The sequence below is a fragment of the Rhinopithecus roxellana genome, chromosome 16 (assembly GCF_007565055.1).
Source record: "Rhinopithecus roxellana isolate Shanxi Qingling chromosome 16, ASM756505v1, whole genome shotgun sequence".
NCBI lineage: Eukaryota > Metazoa > Chordata > Mammalia > Primates > Cercopithecidae > Rhinopithecus > Rhinopithecus roxellana.
In genome coordinates this window covers 95523154-95537210 of record NC_044564.1, presented here as the reverse complement: position 1 = coordinate 95537210, position 14057 = coordinate 95523154, and the positions used below count along the sequence as shown (strand labels likewise).

General features: G+C 45.3%; 1 protein-coding gene across 1 annotated transcript in view; it reads left to right on the top strand.

Annotated features, from left to right (window-relative positions):
* The window catches only part of TTLL11 (tubulin tyrosine ligase like 11), a 285983-nt gene that overhangs the window by 218924 nt on the left and 53002 nt on the right, over positions 1–14057 (top strand). The gene's annotated exons all lie outside the window — the stretch shown is intronic.

Here is a 14057-nt window from a genome sequence, read left to right as displayed (position 1 = left end):
AATAAAAACTGGAATTTCTCCATTCCCTGGCAAGGGGTGTGCATTTGCCAGTGGCTTTCTTTTTTTTTTGGTAAAAGCGGGTGTTTTTGTATTTCTCTCCTGAGCATTGTGGAGTGTTTCTGTTACCCCTCATCCCTGGACCACCACCTCCCACACATCCCCCTTGCTCTCTCCCTCTCCCGTGTGTCTGTTTGGCAGGACGGGGTAGGTCAGTAGATGTTGCCATGACAACTGAGAAAGAGACAGTTCTGACTTCAGCTCCATGCTTGTTAGTAGGGAAACTAAAAGAGTCGCTTTTGTTTTCTTTCTTGGGGGTTGGGATGCCCACCACATTCCTGTTGGCATGGAAACCTTTGGCTCCCACCGGGTGAGTTGGTCAAGTGGGGTAATAATTGATTTGAATGGGCGTTGGGAGAGGCTACTGTGAAGAGGCAGGAACGGGGTGGGGGGGGGGGGCGGGTCTGGCCATTGTGTCGCCATAAACAGCCTGCTCCTTAGGGCTGTCCTCCTGGGAGGTGGGAGGGATGGGGATAGCAGCCTCTAGACCCCAGTCTCTGCATCTGCAAATCCCTGGGATTTTTAAGCCATCTTGTATCAAGGACCAGTGATGTGTCTGGCGTTCTTCCAGGTTCTTTATATTTGGTATTCCACTTCGTGCTCACTAAAGCCCTGTGGGTTTGGTGCTGTCACCACTTTGTAAATGAGGAAACTGATGCTCAGTGAGGTTAAGTACCTTCCCCAAGGTCAGTCAGCCAGGAAGTGGCAGTGTCAGAGCCGAAGCCCAGGCCTGCGTGAATCATCCTCCCTGCAACTCTCACCACACTGCTGGCTGCCTTAACCTTGCGCTTGAACTTACAGTCTCTCTAGAGTCTCCTGAGCCATCAGGGAGGCATCATCAAAAAAATGTACCTTGATAACTAAACATTTAGTACTTCTGTGAGAAACACCACTGCAAACTGTCTGGATGTCTGCTTGGGGAATTGTGCAGTGACAAGAGAAATTAAATACTTTAATGGATTTTGACAACAACTCTATGTTCAGGGAATTCAAATTGCATAAAATAAAAAGTTAGACTTTCTCTCTGGACCTGACTGCTAATAGGCATGCCTAATTTATTAGTCGGATTAAAAAAAAATCTAATCTTGATAGGACCAAAGTTCTTTCAAGAAAGAATGTAATGGGTCGAAGGAGGCCGCAAAATCTTCCTGGAGGAGGTAGGGCTTGAGTTCACCCAACATCCCTGGCTGCAGAGTTGGTACTCAATAAATACATGTCAAAGGAGTCATATTACAGCTACCATTTCTTTTGTACTTACGATGTTCCAACCAGGATGCCAGCTCCTTGTTTATGCCACCCCATCAAGTCCCTCAACACTTCTGGAGGGTGGATTCTATCATCCATATCCATTTTGTGGAAGAGAAGCAGAGGCTGAGTATTGATGCCCCTTTCCTAAGGCCACACAATTGGTAAGGGCTAGAACCAGAATGACCGTTATTCTCATCACCATAAATTATTAATGTGGCATTTTTACCCTAAAGATGGGTTTATAAATCCATAAGCTGAAAAATGACACCCTAAAGGTCACCCTGCCCATTTTCTTGTCTTCAGGCAAAATTACCCCAAATTCCTCATGTTCTCTGTCTTAAAGAATACTTTACTTACACAGTCATGTATCAGCATGTCTTTTCTGTATCACCTATTAGATGTACAGTACTGCCAGAGGAACAAAAATGGATTCTATTTCTGGCAAACTCATAGTCTATCAGGAAAAAGAAGCCACAAACTTAAATGACTGTGATATAAATTTAGAAAATGATAAATTCCACAATGAAGTACTGTGGGAATCAGAAAGAGAGTATTTCTGAGTGGGAAGGATCCAGGAAGGCCGTGGGCTGGTGTCTAGCGTGAGCTTGGAAGGATGAGCAGGATTTGGACCTGATTGTCGTGAAGGGGTGGGCAGGACAGAGGCATCCCAGACACAGAGAAGTGGCACGAGGCGCAGGCCATCGCGTTTGTGAATAAGATCGCCCGGGAAGACTGTGGGCAGGGGAGCAGGTCAAGAACAGGGGCTTAGAGGACCACCTACCACTAAGGGTCCTAAAGGAGGGAAAACAGAGGATGGAAAAACACCACAGAGAGTGCATGGGTGCGGGAGCCAGGAAATGAGAGGTTCAGGAAGACAGTGGTCAGCTGCTTCGAATGCTGTAAACAAGCAAGACTGGAGAAAGATTAAGAAGATCAGTGGCAATTAGTGTCCGGAGCCATGAGGCCCGGAATTAGCCGACCTCTGTTGCTTGATCTCCGCAAAGCGGAGACAAGACGGCACATTTCCGGGTTCTTTATTACAAACCTTTCCCGCGCGCGCCTAAACCCTTCCCGCGCGCGCCTAAACCCTTCCCGCGTGCGCCTAAACCTTTCCCGCGCGCGCGCAAACATTTCCCGCGCGCGCGCAAACATTAAGAAGATCAGTGGCAATTAGGAGGTGCATGGTCACCCTTGAGAGAACAGTACGTGGGCAGTGGAGGCAGAAGCCAGTGTGCTCGTGCTGCAGCCAGGAGGGGACCATGCACATGGAAAGACTTCCTCTAGGTCACGCTCTGCCAGGCCAAGGCACTGACTACTGTCTCCTAGGGGTGGACCAGCAGTGAGCCCCCTTGGCCTAGCCTCCCTGGAAGCCTAGGGTCTTAAGCATCAGACAGGTCCTGGTTACCAGTTGATACTGTTTAGGAGGCACGTGACTCTGAGTGTTGTGTTTAACCTGAGTTTGCTTTGTTTGTTCAGTCACAGCAGCTAACACCAAGTGCTTGCCACATTCCAGGTATTGCTCTGAATGGATTAGCCCATTTAATTCTCACGACAATGCTGGGACATAGGGAGAACTATTATCCCTGTTATACAGATAAAGACATCAAGGCACAAGCAGGATAAAAGACTTTTCAAAGATTACCAGCTAGTTGGGAACAGGAACAGGATTCCAACCCACACATTCTGGCTCTGGAGGTGCATCTTAATATCTCATCTTAAGGTCTCTGTATAGCTTAACCAGGGTAATTAATGCCTGTTAGAGTCTCTGGTCCAAAGAAGGGGCTCACTAAGAGTGACTCCGCTTTTCCCCTGACCAAATACAAATGCAAGGTCAGGACACCCTTGTCTGAGAAAGGTCTGTGAGATCAGCCTCATAAGGCCTCATTCACATCAGTGCAAATCTCATGCAGAATGGCACTTAAAAATAGCTTTGGAAAGTGGGATACAAATGTCATGAGCTCCTGGCATGATGCTGAGTGAAGCTGGTTTTGTGTTCAACACCTGTACTGCAGGAATTGACCGATGCACCAGCTTGGGTAAGTGGGGAGAGCCCTCAAGGCAAATCAGTCAGTGATGAGTGAAATTAACAAAGTGTGCAGATTTCATCTGCAGTCTGAAGGGGGAGTATTTGACCTGGGATATGCCTACAGAATTACTGAATAAGGGTTCATTGGGTGCTCAGTGTATAGAAGAGAATTAGGATTACCAGAGAAAATGAATTGGGTTTAGATGAAATTGAATGCCAAAAAGAAATTACAGTCTAGGCAAAGAATAACTTTTACACATGGTTTCCCCCCACTTATTGTCTGTATTCACATAGACCTATACTTTGGTGCAGAACTGTGTTTAAACACTAAAATGCTTTGTGTTGCAGATAGGCACTGAGTATGTAATTAAAAGGATCCCTTCATTAGCAGAGATGTACAATGAAAGCTCAAGTTGGCCTTTTCTGCTAATTTTGGAGGTGGTAAAACAGAGGCTAATACAACCGCTGATTACAGTTGTCATAAAGACAGTCTCTTGCTGTTGCCATTAGGAAATTTTTGTTCTCCCCGAGTAGAGACAGGCTTTTCCCAGGGACTGTGAGAGAACAAGAAAAAAAAAAAGATTCATGCTGGCAACCAGAAGTAGAGGGGTGTGGAAATGCAGGGGTAGTGCAGGGGTTTAGCATGTGGGCTGTGGAGACAGACCACCCAGGTTCCAATCCCAGCCTCATCGCTTAGGCCACTGACTTAAACTTCCCACGCTTCAGCGTCCTCAGGTGTAAACTCACGTTAGTAACTGTGACTAATTGGATTGTTGTGAGAGTTCACTAAAATAATGACTGTATTCATTGTCAGATATTTTTAAGCACCTACTGTATACCGGGAGCTGTGCTGGGGCTGTAGATATAGTCATAAACCAGGCAGTAATGGTGCCTGCCCGTCTGGAAACTTTCCATCTAGAAAAGACATAGGCATTAAGCAGACAGTTATGCAAATAGCCATTGGAGTGTGATAACTACTCTGAAGAAAAAATAATGTATACTGTGGGCTTAGCATTGTGCAAGATGCAGATTGAGTTCTCAATAAATTTCTTGATGATGATGATGATGAAGTACTAAGGGAGGTTATAGAGAAAGGAATGGTTGATTCTATCTCCAAAAGCCGTGGAAAGCATTTTGGGAAAGGTGAGAGAGAATCTTAAATTTGAAAGATGAGTGTTTTTCAAGTGGATCATTTGTAAAAGGAGGGAGGGATGTGGATGTGGAGGATGAGGGAGGCAGCAACCAGGCCGTGCAGACCTCGAATGCTCACTCAGGCCTGGGGACCTTGTTCACCGTGCCTTGGCCAGTTGGTGCAGGCAGGGCTTATACTTTGAAAGATTGTTCTCTGGGTTCCAGAGAAAAGCTAAGCACCAGCCAATTCATCTACGGAAAGACAGTGGCCAACTGTTCAGTAGGTTTAAAGGGGACTCTGAAGTCCTTCAGGCAAAAGGCATTCTCCTCCCTTTCTGCCAAGGCGGCTAGAAGAGTCTGAGCTTTTCATTCAGAATTTTGGCCACTCTGGCATTTATGCTCAATAGCTGTGTCATTTTCTTTTCTTCTTTTTCTTTCTTTTTTCTTTTCTTTTTCTTTGTTTAAACACAGGGTCTTGCTCCATCTCCCAGGCTGGGGTGCAGTGGCACAGCTGGCGGCTCACTGCAGCCTTGTTTCCCAGGTTCAAGCAATCCTCCCACCTCAGCCTCCCAAATAGTTAGGACCACAGGTGCATACTGCCAGAGCTGGCTAATTTTAATTTTTTTGTAGAAGTGGGGTCTCACTGTGTCACCCAGGCTGGTCTAGATTCAGGGCTTCCAGCAGTTCTCCCACCTCAGCCTCCCAAAGTGCTAGGATTACAGGCATGAGCCACTTAACTCTCCCTTCTTCTTCACTCTTTTTTTTATCTCAAAGGCTCTGGATGGGAAGTCCGGGGGCCTTAGCCTGCCTTTGCCACCCCTGTGGGATGCCTCACCTCAAGCCAGAGACTTGGCCCCACTCCCTATGTATTTCAGAAGGAAAATGAAACATGATCATTGCTAGTGCCTCTTCTAACTCCAAAATCTGACTTTTTCCGTACTTGGGCAGCAGCAAAGTTCTCTCTCATGCATTAACTTCATCCTCAATAGAGAAGGAGGGTGTCAGAGCAGGTGCAGTTAGCTCCCCAGCCAGGCCTGAGAAAATGAGGCACACGTGGAGCATTTGTTAGGTGGTCCTGGGCAGCCTGGAGTGAGAGCTTCCCAAGAAGGAGCCCCTGAGGAGCAGAAGGTCAATCTAGTGTTTGGTTACATGGGGTAGGGAGTGAGGCAGAAACCCCATATTCTCCTGAGTTCCTAGGGGTGAGTACCAGTCCCTCTAACTGAGGGATGGTGACTAGACAATGGGCACCTTGAGATGATGACACTCGTGAGAGAAAGATGTCAGCGGTTATAATCCAAGTGGCAAACAGGTATTGAGATGCTGTGTCCATCTTCTCTGCTAATCCTAACATCAGCCCTATAGGTTAGGTGCCATTATTATTCCCATTTTATATTAGAGGAAACTAAAGCTTTGAGGTTATATGACTTGCCCGAGGTCACATAGCTTGTGAGTGGCACAGCTGGGATTTCAACCATGCCCTGATCTGCCCCCAAAGCCCGAATTCCAGACCCTCTGCATCACCAGGCCCACAGCCCAGGGAGGAGGAGCCGACTGGAGCACCCCTCCTTGGCCTGTGTGCACAAAATGTTTCACTGCCTCTAACCGTGCTGCAGGCCCAGTGGGCAAGAGGGATGATGACAAAGACACGTGCTCCATGCTCAGGGCCAGCAGGGCAGAGAGCCCTGTTGGAAAAGAAGCTTATTGGGAGGTCTTTGTAAAATGAGCTGTCAGCTCCTTCATCCGTAAAATGAGAGGGCTGGGCCCAGTGACCCCAAAAGGCCTTTCCAGCTCTGAAATAGCATGAGTTCTGGGTCTGTGGGAGCCAGGGCATTAGAGTAAGTCCTTATGCTTGTCCTTCAGTTAATGCATTGCCTGGCCCTGCAGGAAAATGCTCCTGCAGCAACCCCAGGCCTGGCAGCTCTGGGAATCCATCCCCGGGCAGGGAGAGATCTAGTCTGCTGTTATCGCCATGGGGTCCTTTGTTAATTCATATAGTTGACAAACATTACAAACATTACATGTCAGCAATTCGTGGGAGCCTGGAATGTAAAGTAACAGATTGACTTGTTTGGCAAATAAAATGAAGCAGCCAGATGAGCACTGGTGCCCTCCCGAGAAGTCACATTGAAGACAGTTATAAGACCCCCAAGCGGATTCTTCTTGATGTTTTGTGGAAAGCCTGTTTTGAGTCCTAAACAATGTGGCCGTTTTGTGCTAGGCGTAGGCTCCATCCTCCTGCTTAAGCCTCACACCACCCCATAAAGCCAAAGACTTCTCTCCATTGCAAGGGAGGGGAAAATAAGATCAGTGAAGTTGTGTAACTACATCAAGTGAGCATGATGGCGTGGAAAGCGCCTGGGCTTCGAGGTCAAAGCTGAGCCACCTTAGGAAAGTAGGTTAACCTCTCTGAAGCTCCCTTTTCTCATCAGTGAAATGGGACCATTTGTAATACCTAATTCAAAGGATTCTTGCTAGGGTCAAAGGAGATGTTACAAATAACCGGCCTGACTCTTGAGGTCCTCAATGCCTGACAGCTCCTCGTGTATGGAGGCCGCATGACGCAGTGGTTAGAAACAAGGATGCTGGAGCCTGCCTGTCTGGGTTTCTGCCCCAGATTCACAACATATTGGTTTGTATCCTTGTGCCTTGGTTTCCTCACCTGTAAAATGGGGATCATATTAATAATAACACCTGCTTCGTAGGATTTTATCAAGATTAAATGTTTTAAAATTGCAGTTCCTGGCACATAGTATGTGCAATTAATATCATTGCCATTGTGTTTCATTGTGTTTTGATGTTTTGTCACTGTTAACGATATGTTAGAGGAAAGTCATCAAGTGAGGTGGAAGTGGCCCGGCCGTGGTTTGTGGGGAGGAAGGGTCGTTGCGTGAAGGGGAACAGGTGGGAATAGGCTCAGCATGGGTCTAGGTCTTAGAGGGACTTGGATGGCAGACAGAGCTCTCTCGTTAAGTCCTTTCCTTGTCACTGTGGAAGCCCACACCTCACCTGTTTTAGAGTCTGTCACCTTCCCTTCAAGTTGCCTAGCATCACCCATCAGGCAAATGGGGCTTCTGTGATAGCAGGGATTTATCAAGCAACAGAGCTGGGCTATACAGTAAAGTTTATTTTTAGTGACTTCATCCTCCAGTTCTTTAAATTAGCTGCAGGGCTAATTTGAGGGACTTCTTTGGTGCATGGTTAGCATTTTCTGCAGGAATGCCAACATGATACATGTGCGTTTGGAATCTGCTAGTGACTGAGGGGACTCGCCTTGGCCGAACAGCAGGGAAGGGGACCTGTTTACGTCCCTTTGCCATGCGGCACCACTGCCACAAGGCTACCTGGGGACGTGATCCAGGGTGTTCTCTCCCCTTTTGTCCCACATGTTCAAGCAGTAGTTGCTAAATCTGTGTGTCTAAAGCTCCCTGTCTCTATGCCCATTACAACTGCCCTAGTTCAGGTCTCATTTTCTTTCACCTAGACCAGTGATTCTTAGACTTTAGCCTGCATCAGAATCACCCACAGGGCTTGCTAAAACAGATTGCCTAGCCCACTCGGAGTTTCTGAGTCAGTAGGTCTGGGGTGAGATCCAAGAATGTGCATTTCTATCAAGTTATCAGGAGGCACCGATTTTGCTGGGCTGGGGACGGCACTTTCAGAATCGTTGACCTAGACTGTCCCAGTAGCTTTCTAATACCATCCACCCTTCCCCTCTCAATTCAGAATGCATAGTGCTAACAGATGTGTTCATCTCCACCACGATGGTAATCTTGCCATTCCTTTCCTCAAAATCCACCACATTCTTCTCATTCCCTACACTACTATGTTCAAGCACCTTTCTTTCACATTCAGGGTCCTGTATGACCTAGACCCATGCTGGCTCGCTCATCATCACACTGCCAAGTCACTGTTTATATATGGGTCTTGTCTTCCCTCACTTGGTCACATGCTTCTGGGTGACAGGGACTGTGTCCATGTGTCCACCTCACTCTTATATCCGAGGCCCCGGGCATGTGAGTGCTTGGAACCTGTTTCACGGATGAATAAATTATTGAAGGAATGCTTAACTAGACATGGAAATTAAGCAACTTTTCGGCAACTAGAATTTGACCTTGCTAGACCTGCTTCTCTGCTTTGTTAATTTCTGGAACGATATACCGCTTATACATAAGAAGAAAAGTCTCTGATTTGATTTAAATCAAATTATCACAAAAGCTATGTAGTGAACTAAGCATGGGGTGTGTCGTGAGACAGTCCCAAGTGTAAATCCTGATTTCACTACTGATTGGATGAGCTTGGGCAAGTATTCAGCCTCTCTGGGCCTGTTTCCTAATCTGTAAAATGGGAATCGTTTACACCTACACTGTAGAATTGTTGTGAGAAACAAATGAAATAATATAGGTAAGTTGCTTGGAGCAGTATTTGACATGGGGTAGGCCCTTGATAAATGGTGATTTTTAACAGTTAACTTTCCAGGCAAAATAGAGATAGGTAGTCTTTCACAAGTTTCAATGAAAAAGAATTCCATTTTATTTGAAAAATGCTAATAGATAAAACATTCCAGAACTCTTTGACCTATTTTGATGAATCAAGGATATACCAAATTCATTTTTAAAAATTATCCCAAAGGACTAGTCAACTTGATTTATATTTTCTTTACCAGTCACTTTTATTTCATAAGCTTGACATTTCCATTAAAATGCTATTAAGTAAAAACAGGATCTTACATACTTGTGATGGCTTGGATCTGAATGTGATAATTGGAATTATCTCCAGCAAAGATTCCATTTCTCATTGTTTTATTTCCTCTTACATATCAGCTATATCTTTAGTGCCTTCTTCCAGTTGAGTAAAACCACCTCCCTCTGAATTTGTGGTTGAGTCCATGAAAATGATATCTCTGGCTTTGAAGACTCTTTTCATCATGAGGTTATTAATTGGGATTCAGGAATGATGGGAAATGGTGGTCATCCACCAAATACAGCAACCCTTGAAAGAAATTTGAAAGGCTATTGCTAGAAGAAAAAACAGACTCATTCTGCAAGGCTCTGGAGGCAGAATGGGAGGCAGGAATTGGACCCTGGAGAAAGACATTCGCTGGTTACCATTGGGAACAGCTTTCCAGTCTGAGGTGTCCTAGAGGTGGTGGGGTTCCCATCACCAGGGCAACCCCAGCTAAGCCCACGATCCTGGATGATGTGCTGATCAAATGACCGGCTGGTGTTAATGTCCTTATCTATCTGGGTTTAAATTTCTTCTCTAGAATCATTTCAAAAATGTTCTGGAACTAGATAGTGGTGACAGTTACACAGTAATGTGAATGCCTGAAACACTACTGAATTGTCCACTTGAAAATGGTTAAAATGGTGAACTTTCTGTTTATTATTGTACTACGATAAAATAATAAATGACATCGTTAGACAGAGTGATCTCCAAAGCCACTTCTAGCTATAAGATTTTATGCTTCCTTGCTAACAAGGTGAAACCCTGTCTCTACTAAAAATACAGAGAAAAAAAATTAGCCAGATGTGGTGGCATGCACCTGTAGTCCCAGCTATTTGGGAAGCTGAGGCAAGGAGAATCGCTTGAACCTGGGAGGCAGAGGTTGCAGTGAGCCGAGATCATGCCACTGCACTCCAGCCTGGGTGACAGTGCGAGACTCCGTCTCAAAAAAAAAAAAAAGATTTTATGCTTCTGAGAGGGAGTACGTCACTCAGGGGACTGATCACTGACTCTGTTTAGTCAATTGACAGACCATGTGACACTAGATCTCTAACTGAGGGGGAATGGTTAATTAATACAGAATATTTCATGTCACAAAAAATTATACTCATGAAAACACTTAATACCATGGGAAGATACTTACAATGTAGGATATAAAAAGAAGGATTTGGAATACACGTAATGCAATCCTAACTTCATAAATATAGATAAGAAATCAAAATGTTAATAGTGTTGATCTCAAATTTGTAGAATTACAAATGATTTTGATTCCTTTATACATTTCTCAGAATGTCTACAAAGAACATGACTTACTATTATAATCTTTAAAAAACTCTTTAAAATAAAAAATCAATAATTCCACGTAGGATTTGTAACCCGCAATGTGAATTATGATGTGTATTTGAATAATGGGGTGGTGGGTCAGAAAGAGTGGCTCACACCTATAATCCCAGGACACTGGGAGGCTAGCCAAGGCAGGAGGATCGCTTGAGGCCAGGAGTTCAAGACTAGCCTGGTCAATGTAGTTAGACCTTATCTCTACAAAAAAAAAAAAACGTAAAAATTAGCCAGACTGGCCAGGCACGGTGGCTCATGCCTGTAATCCCAGCACTTTGGGAGGCTGAGGCGGGTGGATCACTTGAGGTCAGGAGTTCGAGACCAACCTGGCCAACATGGCAAAACCCCATCTCTACTGAAAATACAAAAATTAGCCAGGCATGGTGGCACACGCCTGTAATCTCAGCTAATCAGAAGGCTGAGACAAGAGAATCACTTGAACCCAGGAGGCAGAGGTCGTAGTAGTAGTGAGCCAAGATCACGCCACTACTCCAGCCTGGTTGACAGAGCAAGACTCTGTCTCAAAAAAAAAAAAAGCCAGGCTAGTGGTGGTACACACCTGTAGTTCTAGCTACTCAGGAAGCTGAGGCAAGATTGCTTGAGCCCGGGTGCCTTGGCTCAGCCTAGGCTACAGTGAGCTGTGGTTGTACCACTGCACTCCAGCCTGGGTGACAGAGTGAGCCCCTATCTCTAAAAAAAAAAAAAAAAAGAAGAAGAAGAAGGACTGGGCATGGTGGCTCATGCCTGTAATCCCACCACTTTGGAAGGCCGAGGCCAAGGCAGGTGGATTGCTTGGGGTCAGGAGTTCAAGACCACCCTGACCAACATGGTGAAATCCCGTCTCTACTAAAAATATAAAAATAAATTAGCTGGGCATGCTAGCACACACCTGTAATCCCAGCTACTTGGGACGCTGAGGCAGGAGAATGGCTTGAAGAAAAAAAAAAAAAAGGAGAAGAATTACAGTAGTAAAATAGAAACAGCAGTGGATCAGTGGCTTATTAGAACTGACTTATAATTCCAGGTCAGGTAGATGATACAGGTGCAACACCTTACCAAGCCTCAGTTTCTTCTTCTGGAACAGGGGCATAGTCATAACTGCACAGAGTGGAGTGAAGAGCAGATGGCCGCCTAACTGTGGACGATTCTGCCCACTGAGGAGTCCTCTGAGATATTTTCATTGTTATCGAGTGTATTCCAACTGTACATTTCCGAATCTTTCCTTGAATAAAAACTTACTGAGTGCTTATAAAGTCATTGATTGCCACTTACCCAGTAATTTAAGGGCTAATTTCCGATAAGAGCGTCGCCTTTTTTCTCATCTTTCTTCCTATAACCTTAATGGGAAAACGTTTCATTTCATCTGAAAAGCAACCACCTGATATTTACTGTCTTAAGTTCAAGGTGATGATGACAAAATCATTTTAGCTGGAGGAAAATTGCAGTCCTTTGGGCACATTTGCCTGTCCCAAAGAGTCAGGACTCTCCTCTTTGTGGGAGGAAGCATTTCTTTCCTTAAAACCCTCCATACTGTTGAAGTTGAAAAGAGATTTAAAGAGATTTTTCCCTCGTACTTTTCTGCTTCTGCCCTCTGCCTGTCCTTGCTTTGAGACCAGCATCAAGACCCACTAAGGAGAAACCAGGAATAGGCCTTCCAGGACTTTTTATTCATACAAGGGAGTTTTTCCCAGAGGCTGGCTCCTTGGACTTGGATGAAGGGAGGACCGTTTGTGTAGGGCTATCACGCACGTTGTTTCGCTGTTGAATTTAAAAGTGCTTACAAGTTACAAAACATTGTAACTTTAATATTTTGAGGCTTATGTTGCAAACTTTTTCAGTTCAACAGATTCAATGAGACGTTCTCAAACACCAAGTATGTTTCAGGTCCTATAGAAATAGGAGTGACATTTCTATATGAAACAGATGTAGGTGTTCAATGAGCTTGCAAAATGGTGAGAGAGCCTGGCATGTAAACCAACGCAGTGCAGGCATGACAAAGCAAACAAGGAAGCACGTCCAAGGAATGGGGGTGAGGCATGAGAGAGAGGGACCCGTGTGGTCAAGAAGCCATCTCAGCTGGTTTTGAAAGTGGAACAGAAGTGTGCCAGGCAGCCAGGGCCAGAGGAAAACAGGCACAAAGACACCCAGATGGTCCAACCTGAGCACTGATGGTGTGCATGCTTGGAAATGAAAGCACTGGGCATGAGGTCATTTAATAAAGAGTAGAGAACAGGCCTTGGTACCATTAATAGCACCACGTCTCAGTACCACGAGATGCCGTACTAATTTTCTTGGATCAGTTAGTCAACCAGGCAGCATTTACTGACCATGTATAACATGCTCAAGGTTCTGTCTCAGGAATGAACACAGCAGGTGGCAGAGGGTTACACCTGGCCCCAGATCCCAACAGGATAGGACGCAGGAGTGGGAACTGAGCTGCAGTTGCAGAGAGGGCCCTTGAGTGTGGAAGGGAACTGGGTGTCCAGGGAGCATGGAGTCTCTGGTTCCAGGGCAGGCCAATGAGTGGCATGTTGGGAGGAGCAGCACACAAGGCTTGGGCTGGAACAGTGTGCCTGGCTTGAAGGGAAGATTGGAAATGAGGAGGCCCAAGAAGACCTCGGGAAGGGCCTCAAGTGCCAGAAAGAGCAGTACAGACTCGGGAGTCCTCAGTGGTTTTAGCAAGTAAGTGACTCAGCCAGGGTGGCCTAAAAAGAGGTGACTTAGGTGCCAGTTTGGAGAATGGATCTATGGATGGGCAAGGCCAGAGGCAGGAGGGCCTTTGCTACAGTCCAGGCAAGGGCAGAGCAGCAGGGGTTGGCTTCAGGACTAAGGAGGCATAACTAGCCAAGGAGGAGTCGGCGTTTATTCTGTGCCTTCCTGTTGGGTAACTGGAAGATGGTTGTGACATTCAAGGAGATGGGGAACGTAGATTTGGGGCGAGGGGGAATAATATGTAGGTCTAAGATGAGAAGAACATTCTGAGCTAGAGGTGGATATTTAAGAGTTATTAGCTGCTAGTTTTCTTGAACATCAAAATAATTTCTGAATAAAATATCCAGACTAAGGAATCACTACACTGTAATCATTTTTTGTATGAATTCCAAATTTTAAAAAAACAGTTAAGCCAGAAATATAATTGTTTCTATTCCTAGGATTCGGTAGCTGATGCATCTTTGCAAATTGTTCGTTGAACTGTGTTCTGGCTTCTTGCCAGTCCTCAATAAGATTTTTGTATTTCTTAATTATTCAATTACTACCCATAAGTAAGAGTTTGAAATCAAACCTAGACTGCTACATAATAAAGTATTCTCTTGAATCACAAGTATAGTAAAGGAAGGTTTTCATACTGGGAAACCAGGATGGTGGAAGGAGGAAGCACACATTTCTAGCCCTGGCTCTGCCTTGGTTTCACGTCCTGGCTTTGCTATGTGCTGGCTATGTGAGCTTGGGCAGGTCACTTCTCTATGGTTAGTCTTGCTGTATGTAAAATAAAAATACTGATAATGCTGCCGCCTGAGGAGGCTGTAAATCTCAA